The following is a 13742-nucleotide window of genomic DNA, read 5'->3' on the forward strand; positions in this document are numbered from 1 at the left end:
AGTTGCTTTTCCAGGAGCCATCTTTTTATGTTGAGAAGCAGGTAATAGACACTGGGAGCCAAACCTGGAGAATACGGCGGATGAGAAAGCAATTCGTACTATATTTCATTTATCCAATATCCAGCAAAAACAAAATTTTTTGCTTCGACAAATGTGGTCGATTTTTCTTGATTTACTCATTCAATCGATTTAATAATATGCAATAGGTAGTCTGATATTATTGTTTTTACTTTTTCCAAATAATCTATAGAAATTATTTCACTTAAATCCCAAAATACGGAATAAAAAACTTTTCTAACCGATTGTTGAGCTTGTGGTCGTTTGAGAACACTAACTCCGGACTTTACCTATTCTCTGGCTTATTACTTTCAACAAACTCATGTGTAAAGTAATAGATCCATGTTCCATTAATTATCACTATTTGATGCTCACAGTCGACTAGATTATGCATGAACATTTTCAAACAATGCGAAATCGTTGTCGTTTTTGGTTAATTGTGAGCCAACGCTTTACCTTGCCGAAGGGCTTTTCATACCCAAATATTAATGTACTCGATACACGTTCATACGATATGTTTGTCATCTCTGCTATCTCACTCAATTTAATTTTTGGATCATCCAACACAATATTGTGGATGTTTCTTGTAGTATGTACATATATTAATTATTAAATTTCTTACGAGAACTATTATAAAAGCCTATTGGTTATATTTGTAATAATTAGAGTTTGTAAAATTTTAGTTCTATTGACCTAATGGTTTCTTCGTTGGTGCAAAAGTATTACCAAAATGAATCATTTAAATATTTTTTATATTTAAAGAATATAAAATAACTATAAATTTTATTAAACCATTAAATTCAATAAAGCAATTCCAATGAAACCGTTCTCGATCTTCTGTTTTAGTAATAGGCCACTAAATCTTTTCAGCAAATCCAACGCACCGATAAAAACACAATTAAAGCTGTGGGAAGGCAAGCACAAAACTGAATCCCAGTTCGTAAATAAAAGCTACTTAGGACATTTTTACTGTTTTTATAATATTTAAGATAAAGATACTTTGCAATTTATTTATAAAGCTTTGGGCACTACAATTTCGAATAGAATGTTTTGTTGTGGTAACTCAAATTAAATTATATGCATCACAGTACAACAATTTCAATGCTTTCCGAGAAATAAAGAATAGAGATTAATAAAGAGCTACTTAGTACAGTTTTCAATATAGATCTATAACCTTTTTGAGTACGCTACTCACATAGTAACTTAGATATATCAGAGTTATCAAATTCATATTTTCCTATAAAGCAGATCCATCTATATATATTTATATACAGCTCGTATTTATATAGCATATTTAATAATATATATATTAACATAATGCAATTGCAATTCCTTCTAAATTATATTAAGCACGCTGAAAATATGAAGAGGGACTAGAAATTTCAGAAAGCCAGGCTCTGAGAAGACTTTTCAAAGTTCCATGGTACATTAGGATGAATGACATCCTCAGGGACATTAATACTGATCCCATCAAAAAATACATAAAGCATAGAGCCCTGAAATTATTTGCGAAAAGTGACAGACTTACCAACACAGCGTTATCAAATCTTAAAATGGTCACAGGCTCCTCAGGCAGGTATGTAGATCTGAGGTCAATTATTGCTTAGTCTGATTAAGTGATAAACAATAAACTAGTCAAGGTGTAAAGAGGGATTTTAAAAATACCTCGAGTTAAAAAAGAGTATAAGTGCTTAAGTGCACTAGCTCAAAACAGCTTCAACATAATATATTACATATTCGGAAAGAAAATCCAATTAAGAATTTTTGACATATATGCCAGTGGCTTTGTCATGTCATCAGAATGACAAACAAAATAATGTCCAACAGGATATTAGAGACATGCGTTACTGCAAATAAGAAATGTGGGCATAGTATTTTGATGAGTACAAACAGATCTAAGAATTGTGGGTGTAAACAACTGCAATAGATTGACTAGAGAGCCTATTGTCTTAAGTAAACTGAAACTACGATGTTATAATTATGAAAAAATTATATCAAATGGAATCTCAAAGAATAGTGCTGATATAGAAAGTTTTAGAAAAATTAATATTATTCATTATTATTCAGGTAGTACATTTATTATTGTAGAGCTATTCATAAAGTCACTCCGCTCAATAAATACTTATTCAACTCCTTTTATTTCCTTTACTTCCATATATTCTGTAAACTCATGCGATAATTACCAAGTAGAAGTAAATATTTGGCTTTGAGATAAAAGGACGAATGCAACCGTAAGATATATAATAAAGTACCATATATAGGTATAAACACAAGGAAGCAAATAAATTTTATACAAAAACTCTTAGTAAGAAAATTTTTGTAGATTTTTAACCAAAACTGCAAAATTTAAACCAAGAAAGAAAATAATTATCAGATTATGGAACACAAAAAATATATTGTATAATAAAAAACTTACTTTGATGCCTCACAATAAATACGCCCCGTTAAGCTAATAAAACGTAAATAAGGAAAAGAAAAGCAAATAAAGGAAAAAAAATGCAATTAAAAATTTCAGTTTTTCCTTACAAGCGTAAATTTTTATTTGCTTCCACTTTTTATAATTTGGCTTAGATTTTCCGAAAAATCTAGCATTTCTGCTGCCAAGAAATGAGCAGAAAAAATAATTCATTTTGGTGGAAAGAAACAGTAAATCCTCCAGGGACTTAATAACGCGGCTCAGTTCAGTAAGTCTATGGCTTCAAAGGCAGCCACTTAAGAAGACAACAACTTAAGCCCCAAAACAAATAGCGGAAGTGAAAAATGTAGGAAACGCAGAGGTGATTCCGCAGTCAAGAAATAAAAAAATATGCAAATAATTTTATTTGTAGTACTCGTAGCGGATAGCTATTTTTAACATATTTTCGTTTAGTGGGGTAAGGAAAGTGAAATAATCTATTTGTTTTATTCTTAGCGATTTATAAGCAATTTTACTCTGTTTTGGCAAACTTCTTTTGCATAAGACACCGAGTTGCATTAACATTTTTCGGTAGAAACTCCATGTCATACACATTTAAAGTACTCGCCTGACACAAAATCCAAGCAATTTTTATTTATCTTTCCGGCTTCTTAATCACTTTGTGTTGGCTTTTTGACACTGTTCAGATTCATTTAAAATATATACAGAAGTAAAGAAAAAAGTCTTTGGAATAAGAGAAAAAAGTGTTAAATTAAATAAACACATTTTACAACGATTAAACAATTAGATGGAAGATATTCCGAAACGCTGATTTAAAGAATTGGTTCGCCTTTACAACTTTAATAAAACAACCCACTATACTAGAATAAAACTGTATGTATTGCAGTTTATCTGACAAATCATCTTAAAATTCTTCACTATTTAAAAAAAAATAAATCTATCTAATGAGACAGATTTTTAGCTCTGCAGATGAGACTCATTCTGTCATTAAGCCAGTAAATGCCTAAATTTAGTTTGGTCAAGAAGTAGATTGCCAGGCCAAGACTATTTGAGATTCATAAGATTAACTTAAAGTCTTCTGTTCAGTTAGAATCTATACATACAAAAAGAACCACTAAGATTGGAGTGTCCGGCTCTATCGCACAAACAAATATGTAAAACAACCAGTGTTCTGGCAGTTAATTAGTTCGTAAGCAGTAGAGCAGTGAAACTTTTGGTAAAGATCATAAATATCAGCAAGACCACATTAATTTTTCCAAGACAACAGTTAAATCTTTTTAGAGAAGCAAAATATGAAATCATTCATCATTGAAATCATTCAATCACTTATATTAATACGTATGAAAGCTCACTATATAAGATGAATTAAAGATCACAGAGTATTACTCAAACTCATCTCAGAATAAAACATAAGTGGGCCCACATGGCTATTGTAGAAATCATCACAGATCCAATATGTCTATCATATCACGATGGTGTGACAGCATAGAGCATTTCGTCTGCTATTAACCAGGATGTGAAAAAGATATATCATTATGTCAATTATAGCCCAATGTCTGCAAGAATTAGCTTAAGCATATACTTGCTGTCTAGCAACCCGATCTAGATTCATTAATAAGAAAACTAAACTAGAAAACTATTCGAGTCAAATAACATTTTTATTTAAGTTACTTAAAATGTATTTTGGATCCAGAAACAACAGCTATTAACAAAGTGCTCTTGGTCAAGCCTGCCCTATATACAGAGCAATTTCTTTCCATTTATATAGTTGGTTATAATAAATATATATATATATAATTTATAATATTAATTAAAAATAATATAATGAACAACTAAAATCACAATTAATCAAAAACAAATCTTTAGAATACTTCTTCTGGTATTCAATAACTCTAACTGTCGAATTTTATCCATATTAATATGTCTATCTATAGTTCCCATATGTGTATAAATGACTGTTTCGTTTGATGCCGTTCGAACAGAGCTATTGAATTTCTTTATCTATTGATTTTTAAATCTAATTTAAGTTAATATTACTTTATTGAATATGATTTCATTTTATCAATTAAGATTTAAGCACTCATAAACAGTTCTCAGGTGTATCACAATTGACTCTAAACTTCGCTGGCTTCAGTACTAAATTGAACTCCTAAGTTTTATTATGATTTCATCTATCGCTTCTAGTAACTGCACTGAATTGTATAGCAAATATGGGACTTTACTATAAACACATCAGAATTTCATAAAATTTAATTTTCAGTTTAATACAACAAGAGTTTCATAAATTGATTTTTGCAGGCTGAAAAAAGCCTGAGAGAATAATTCAATGTCCTTTCTATACAAATGTGTATAAATCACTTAACGCATCCACCAGTTTCGGTCACAGGCACTCCACGCATTGTAATTAATTTTCAGTGATTATGCTTAAAATCCAATACAAAACGGTTGACTAAAGACTTAAACGGTTGCGATGTAAGCAAATGCTTTTATCAAATTAAAAACAATGCACATACCGAAGCTGGCAACATTAATGCCAACATATACATATATATCCAATGATAAGTTGGAATGCAAAAAAAAATTTATGACTATATATTGTGCTGGTTACATTGATTCTATAAATTCATTCGATACCCATCAATATGTAATATTAAATCCAATCCAATATTCCAATCGAATATTCATATATATACATACCATAGTTATTTTAGCAAGAATCTAAGAGAATATATAAATACAATATGTAACTCCTAAGTTTATGAGAAATTACCTTATGAGTATTAAGATGATCGATAATGATATAAAAACAGTGTTAGGAAATCTAAATCCTGAATAACTTTGTAAGAAATCACAGTGTAGAAATATCTACACTATACTTAATCTATTTTTCACTTGTAAATCTGGAGTAACTTTTTCAATCGATATTCACTTTTAGAGCAATTTTTATTTTCGATTGATAAATCTCGAGAGAAGTGTGGAACACTAGAGATTAATTTAAAACACTCTGAATATTTTGCCAGAGTAGTAGTAACCAGTAATCAACAATTGTTTCATGTGACTTAATAAAGTGTTATTTAATTCTATATATGTAGTTATGAATAATACTAACTAGCTAAATGCTTACCAACTAAATGCCTACTAATTTAACTACAAAAATATTAGCTTACTCTAAAAACGTTCGTTTAAGCAACAAAATTTGATATATCGAGAGTAAATCTAATTAAAATCCGGGTCTATCAAAATTATTAGTTTCATAAAAATTGAGTTTTTTTTGGGGCGAAAGACGATATACATTTGGATTTTCGGACCTTTTCTTTCTTCGTCTTTGCTTGAGCAAACACAAGTTAATGTCTAAGACACTTTTACTTAATAGAGTCTGTGAATGATATACTTTAAAAAGACTTCCATTGAATTTTGATGAGTTATTCAGTTAAGTTTACAAAAGTATAGTTTAAAGCCCATCATATCTTCCTGTCTGAATACATATTACATTTGACTTAAAAGAATCTAAAGTCTGAATTAGGTGGGCTTCCACAGAATCGTACAGTATCAGCTCTCTGTCATTGACATACTTTTGCTTATGCTCGACTCTCCAGTCTTCGCGTATATCTTAATTTCTGAGACCCCATAGAGCTTTAAGTACACGTCTCAGTACAATATTCTGATAAGTTTGGAGTTTTCAAAAGGTGGATAAGGCATCATTGACATGAGTAACACTGCCATAAAGCAGCTTATTTCTAATAATTTGCTTAGAAAGAAGAATTTTAATTTTGATACCGAACTTTTCTTGTGTTAATGATTTTAGACCATTCAGAGTAATATTACAAGCCAGCTTTTTGATCCTGATATTCCCTAACCAAGTTCGAGAACATTATCCTCCGATATAACACATAGCAACATTATCCTCCGATTCTATTTTCACATTATTGACTTTTATTTTTCTTGGATTCTGATTTCTACGTCTTATAATGAGACCTTTTCTTTTAGTAAGTATAATAATATGAAAAGAATTATATTATTAAAATTTGGGAATTAACTACGAATTAGTATTAGGAATTATTTATTTTAATTGTTTGCATATACAGTCAGACAAGGTTGCAATAATTACTCAGTTTTCTCAAAAAGATTATCTCCTAGATATAATTGTGCTTGAACAAATCATATTAGTGCCCCTTTCAACTTCCAAACTTATACTGCACAGCCACAAATTGTAGCATGCATCGTTGATGCGTGCCGAAGTTGCTGCTACGTGAAATATTGTTGCATTTTAGCAAATTTATGAAAATTGCGTTGGTGTCCTGGTAATGATTTTGGTCTATGTGACTGCCTTTATATGGGTACAAAAATTCCAAACGATTGCATTGTAAACTTTGACAGAATTCAAACAATGGCCTCACTTATGCTGTGTTTATAATGTTAAATGACAAAATTGATGCAACCATTGCCTACTAACGGCGATGATGATGATGATGCGGATGATGACTACAATTGCATTTGGCTATCGACTCAGTATGACAGTATTTTATGAATGCACTGAATGAATGCGTTGCCATGTTGTTAACTTCGTAATTGCAATATCCTTGGCAACAGTTTCTATCGACGGCATGGTTCAATGAATTTTTAGTCGGTTTGATTGGATTGAAGTTTGTTTGGTATGGACTGGTTTGGTCAAGTTCGTTTGGTTTCGTTTGCAGTTAATGTGCAATACAATATGTTTGTGCTATCAGCATAGTTGCCATATTTTATTACAAAGTTAAGCGTTTCTGACTGTGAACACACTTACTTTGGTATTGCCAACTCCTTCAATAGTCATTGAATACAGACAAGTGGCGTAGACCTTTTGTATTTACAGGTTAAATTATGCATTGTACTTGTATTTCAAAATACTTGTAGCCAAAGATAGTAATAATTGGCTACTCAAATTGCTTAAATTTTTGAATGAAGTGATAGAAAATTACACATCAACCGGATTAGCTGATTAACTAAATTAATAATGCCCTTAAGGTATTACAATTATTGTATTTCAGTTATTGAGTAAGACAAGTTCTTACTATGGAAATTAAATTATTAAAATAATTGAAATAAATACAAGGTACGTCAATCAAAAATCATTCAATTTGAAAGCACTTGACATTGTATAAACAAATGTGTGATAACATTCATCACTCAGCATGTTAAGTAACTATCAGTGATCATCACATTATGTTGAATTCTGCTTCAAAGCTGAATTATGATAATTATTAAAAACAAACTTCAAAAACACAGGACTCTATATGACCAATCTACTGAACAATTTTTGCTTATACTTACTTATGAATCGGAACTAGGGACTATTTAATCCAAATTGTGACAGCTTTTAACACCTTTAAATTGAGGACTCGATACGACCAAAACACTTTATTTAAACTGGCTTATGAATCGGAGCTAGAGACTCTTAAAACTGAATTATGGTAACTATTGACAACAAACTTCAAACGAAGGACTTTAATCTGAGCTAGGGACGCTTAAAAATGTTGCTAAAGGAAGATAAAGAAAACGCAGGCCAAGGAATTCAGAAGCGCAACAAATGGAGGTAAATGATAGATTTCATGAAACTTCTGAAGTCAAGATAACATTCGAAAATATCTCTAGCAGCCATCCACAAACATATATAAATACCAATAATATTTATAGAATCAATCACTTATGAATTAGAAAATGAGAACTTAGTGACATATTGTATTGAGATCATTGATGAAATTAATATGTAGTTCTCCCCCAATAACTCTTACCCCGCTTCAATGAATTCAATCATAACCGCGGTGTTGGTAACCATTGATAAAATGTATGTGTAGTTTTCTCTCTCAGTATCTTCCACTCTACTTCGATGAATTCAATTAATTCTCTTTATAACCTCGGTTTTCGCAGCCACGTCTCAACAAATCTATAAATAATAACTTCCTTATTAAAATAACTTTCTCTAATAGAAATAACATTATAGATTAATTATCAGTCGCTGATTCTTATCAGACTGTTGATTAGGCTATTTCGCTAGCCTAATTTTCTCCCTTCAACCCCCATCTTTGCATATTGAGTTAAAACAATCAAGATTTCTAAATGTTAAGTCTGTTAACTTCTAATTTAACACTTAATTAATGGAATGAGGCTATCAGTACTCTGACCTTCACAGTCCAATGGCTGAAATCCTAATTGATTCTAATGGTTGTTTTTAATAGATTAAAGTCTCGAAAGGTAGTTTCTATTGCTATTCACCTATGGCAAAAAAAAAAAAAAAAAATAAATGTGTTATGAAAATTACAAAGTCTATCAATATTTATACGGAATATAGAATGAAAAGCAATGACTTGATAGATCTTTGATAGATAATACACCAATTATTGTCAATCATAAAAATAGTAATATGAGATTTTGACTTCTTTATATTTGAATAATTTAAAATTGATAATAATTAATTTTAAAGTCTCATTTAGATGTCCTGTATATTCATAATAAAAAAAAACTTAATTCTGAATTAAATTGAATGTATATTAAATATATATTAAATATAAAAACTAAAATATATAGGCATTAATATTGTGAATATTTAAAAGAACGTATCAAATAAAAGCAATTAGCATCCAAAAAAAAGCTTTAAGGATAAACTTCTTATGAGAATTGATAAAATCGAAACTCAAACTAATTGGTTCTTCATTATATTTTTACTTTCCGAAGACAAAAAATAATAAATGAAAAAACTATGAAGGTAAAGCGAACAAAACTGAAATCCATCTGTAGAACATAAAGGATAAAAGCGAACTTCATGAATGACAGCAAACTTGCTCTACTGTCAAATGTAATTAATTCCAGATCATTGAACAAAAGACGTTTGTCTTAAGCTACGACATAATCGGATTGCAAATATAACGAAGCTCCCTGCCAATATATCTGTTTGTGTATTAAAGTGAGAGTGTAAATATTTGTCCAAAAAATGTAAATTTAATACAAAATGAGAATTTAATTTAATTATAATTAAATTAGGGATATTAATTTAGGCTTTCGAAAATGGAAGACACACTTTATTTATTTATTCTTATTAGAGAGCTTCGATGGAGGTACAAAAACCATCTTTTTTAACTTCTTAATATATTTTATATCAAATCAACTTTCTAAGTTCCTTTAAATAAATATTCTTTATTTATTTATTTTTTCTTTATTTAATTTTGAAATGTGAAGAATCCAGATTTGTTGCAATAACTGCAGAATTATATTTTAATTGAATGTTTTGAAGTTCAGAATTTGACCAGAGGTAATCACATCACATAGTTGTCCAAAATTTTTGAACCAATAACTTTTGATTTTTTGTGCCTAAAACTGTCTACACTTCAATTAGATTTTGGGAGCAAACTATTTTGGGCGAACATGTTCTGATATTTCCTTCTCCTCATGACAGGAACACACCTGTATTCTTCAAGTGATAATTGAGTCTGCAATGTCCTGTAAGTAGTTCAGTATAGAGCTTAATATCGCTTCTGCTAAGGTTAAGGATACCGTCAACCTTCATGTGTTCAGAAACAGTAAATCTGCTTGACTGCCGTATACCTATTTAGGCTTTCCAGTGTTCAAGTAGACTTCGTTTCACATACTAAGTTATTTGTGTAGTTATTCGTCACCCCACAGAAGCACTCTGGATTAATGAAAAAAGCACATGCACCCATCTTTGCTAAAGAGTATGCCATTTTATTGCCCTCATGTCCCGGTACCCACATAAGAGAAACAGAATTCCTCAATGCTAAAGTGTTGAAAAGATGAAAGCATTCCCAGATTAACTTCGATTGGAATGAAGAGTTCACTAAAGATTTTAGAAATGCTTGGCTGTCTGAAAAAATGCATACTTTGGTATCTCAGTTGTCCCTCTATAGGCATTCTCTACCACATAGCTCTAGGACATGAACGTCTGCCTGAAAAATGGCAGCTATTTTTGCCATTGCGATTGCTTTTCAAAATTTCAGTCCTACAATTCAAGCTCCTGCACTGCCATCGTCTTATTTGACCCATCAAACTATGGTATAAGATAATTTCTTTATTTCGTCAAGTTGATCGGTGACTGATGAACACTTTGAATTGCTTAGAGATAACAAGTCTTCTATTCACCTAATCAAAGACTTTAAGGCATGCAGAATTCTATACTTTATCCAAAATCTTTGCGTGCCCTGTTAGATGGCTCTCTTTGAGTGACCAATTATATAAACAATATCTTTTCAATGATCTGAAATTGAAATAATCTCTTCGAAGTAAAATTTTTTCTATATATCCAATTTGAATATTTCAACATCAGTTTCAATTAAAGCTTTTAATTAAATTAGTTAATTTGCTTATATCAACAAACTTATCTTTCATGAATTAACTGCTTGAAAGGACATTTGTGCCTTTTACAGTGAATGTCTATTAAAATTACATTTCTGTTAAAGTCAACTCCACATTCTTCCGTTAAACGTTGGTATATTTACAATAATTTATTATATATTATTTACATAAATATATATGCTCTTTTAATTTTCTGCTTTAATTTATTATTAATGAGCTTAAATACATAAATTTTTTGAGTGCTAAGCTTTCTTAATTTCTTGATTACTGGAATGACTTTTCGGTATTGTGCGTTCACGGTTAACAGATTGTTTTATTGGGTTTAAATCTCACACTATGACTTTCATTGCTTTCCATCTACTGAAAAAAATATAATTATTGGTCTATATAATGAGCAATAGGAATAATAAGCATTGCAATTTATTGCGAGTATATGCATACATATATATGTATAAATTCATGTCTTTAGATCTTTCAAGCAAATTGGAGAAGTAAAAACTAAATATTTTAAAAACTCATCTACATAATGTGTATAACAATAATAATAATTTTAATTATATGTATATATATACCATATAAGTTAATGCATCATTAAGATGGTACTATTAAAATTTGTATAGTTGATTGAAACTATTTCTTACCTGTATTTTCATAGATATAAGTGTGAGTAATAAAAACACTTGTTAATTAGATTCATCCCTATAAATGAAACAACTTTCTATCTTTTACTTCAACTCATTTTAGTGTAATTTTTACTTTACCTCATTTTTAATATTGCAAAACAAAACCTCTGAAGTGTTAAATTAAATTAATTCAGAAAACATGACGACCAAAAACATAAGTGCACTGACGCAGAAGAGCAAAAAGAATATAAAAGACATGATATCTCACAATAAAAACAATTTCTTTTTTTTTTTTAATTCTTAATATTAGTACAAAAATTTAACAAGTCCTAGACGCCTATGAGTTTCCCTACACTTTCTTGTAGAATTATTGAAAAGTGTATAACTAGTTAAGAACACTAAATTTAGAGGAGCTGATATAGGTTTATATAGGATATAGGTGAAATAGGTTTTTAGGTAGATACGTCTTTGACAGTTTATCAGAAATCCATAGTCTCTAATCTTCTATACTTGGGGTTCTTAAGAGGAATGTGGTAGCAAAACGGCGAAAAATCGCTAATTGAGGTAAATGGGAGCTATCTAATGACAACCAACCATATCTTCGCTGTTAAAACATTTATTTATTAATAGAATGGCAATGATTAGCATTTTTATCTTATAAATTTAAATTAATTTATTTATTAAAATAATTTGAATTTACTAGTAAATGAAATGCTTTAATGACTTTAACAGATGACTAAAATTTTGCAACATATTTGCAGTGAGCATACACAATTGACTGATTTTTGAATTTGGCTGCATTGAAACTTAAAACTTAAGAATTTTTGCGAGTAAAACCCAACTCTGAAGATTTTAAGAGCATTGTTGTTGCTGCAAATGGTGTCTTTTGTAAGTTGCGAGTATTTTTTTGCTACTCTGAAAGAAAAAAATACGAATACTATTTAAGTCACTGAAGGTGTATGTATAATATCCTGTTCCATAAGTAGTGTTTTATATGAATAACTCTATAGATCTTATAAAGTATATTGAATCCTATGACTGAACGAGACAAACACTCCTTCTAGCGGACCGTGTAGGGTACATAAGAATATCAAAACCGTTTTATGCTCAGCATATTTTTTTAAAACCAAAATAAAAAGAAGCAAACACTACATAAAGAAACATTTTTACTTACATTAAAAATACACAATGTTGGAAATAAAATAACACGGACGGAGCGATTCATGCTACTTGACAGTTACAAATTCAAATCTGAATGCGAAATTGCGCGCTCACTCATAAAGCATTGCACTGCCACAAATGTTGAAACATCGTCATCATGCAACAGTTGCTGTTGCATTTAATAATTTATCATTATATATATACACATTTAAATGTATAAATGTTTGTAGAGAAAAAATTTCATTTAATATGAATTTTAATTTTTGAATTCCTTCAGAAATTTAATTAAATAAAAGCACAGGCCACTTGTGAGAATAACTGAGATTTGTTCTTTACATTTTTAGCTTCTTCATTGTAGCATCAAAAACTATAAAAAAAAAGATTTAATTTTATGAAAAATAATATATATAAAAATAATATAAATTTAAAGTTCTTTATTTTGAAAAAATTTTTATCGTTTTGATTAACATTGATATTTTAAAACATCACATCTATAATTTAAGAATTTGATTCAAACTGTTCTATAATAAATTATTAGAAATGTGATTTAAATAAAACTTAAAAAAAGTACCAGTGACATATCCATATATACTTTTTAAAATAGAAATGTGTGTTTAAAACACATATCTAATATAAGACGTCTCCTGAAGTTTTTCTTCGCAGCCTTGTAAAAGTGTTGGAGACGGACATCAGATGTGTAACTAGCGGGTTTGGTGCATGTATATGCGACAAGCATTATTCTTTATAATACAAGACATTTCTTCCATGATTGTCAAAGTTTTACCTTAAAGTTGGCAGCTTATTGTTAATTTAATGACCCATGGAATCATATTTGTTTAAATTATCATAATCACTAATGGCTCAACGATCCTGATTAAATCTTGGCCTCCCTATTCAAGCATACTTTTGTCAGTGTAACACAGTCGTTTCTATTGACATTTTCGAAATTTTCAAAATCAAACTTCTTAAAAATACTCCTTACTTATAACATTTTTCGAACAATAAGTCTCAACAAACGCGCAAATCTTTATATGCAAATCTATATATGAGAAAGATTTGTCTAAACAAGATAAATCAAATCTAAACATGCATGTATATATAAATACTATATCTAAATATCTGAAGAAGTGAATATATAAACT

Source organism: Teleopsis dalmanni, chromosome 2 (assembly GCF_002237135.1).
Source record: "Teleopsis dalmanni isolate 2A chromosome 2, ASM223713v2, whole genome shotgun sequence".
Classification (NCBI taxonomy): domain Eukaryota; kingdom Metazoa; phylum Arthropoda; class Insecta; order Diptera; family Diopsidae; genus Teleopsis; species Teleopsis dalmanni.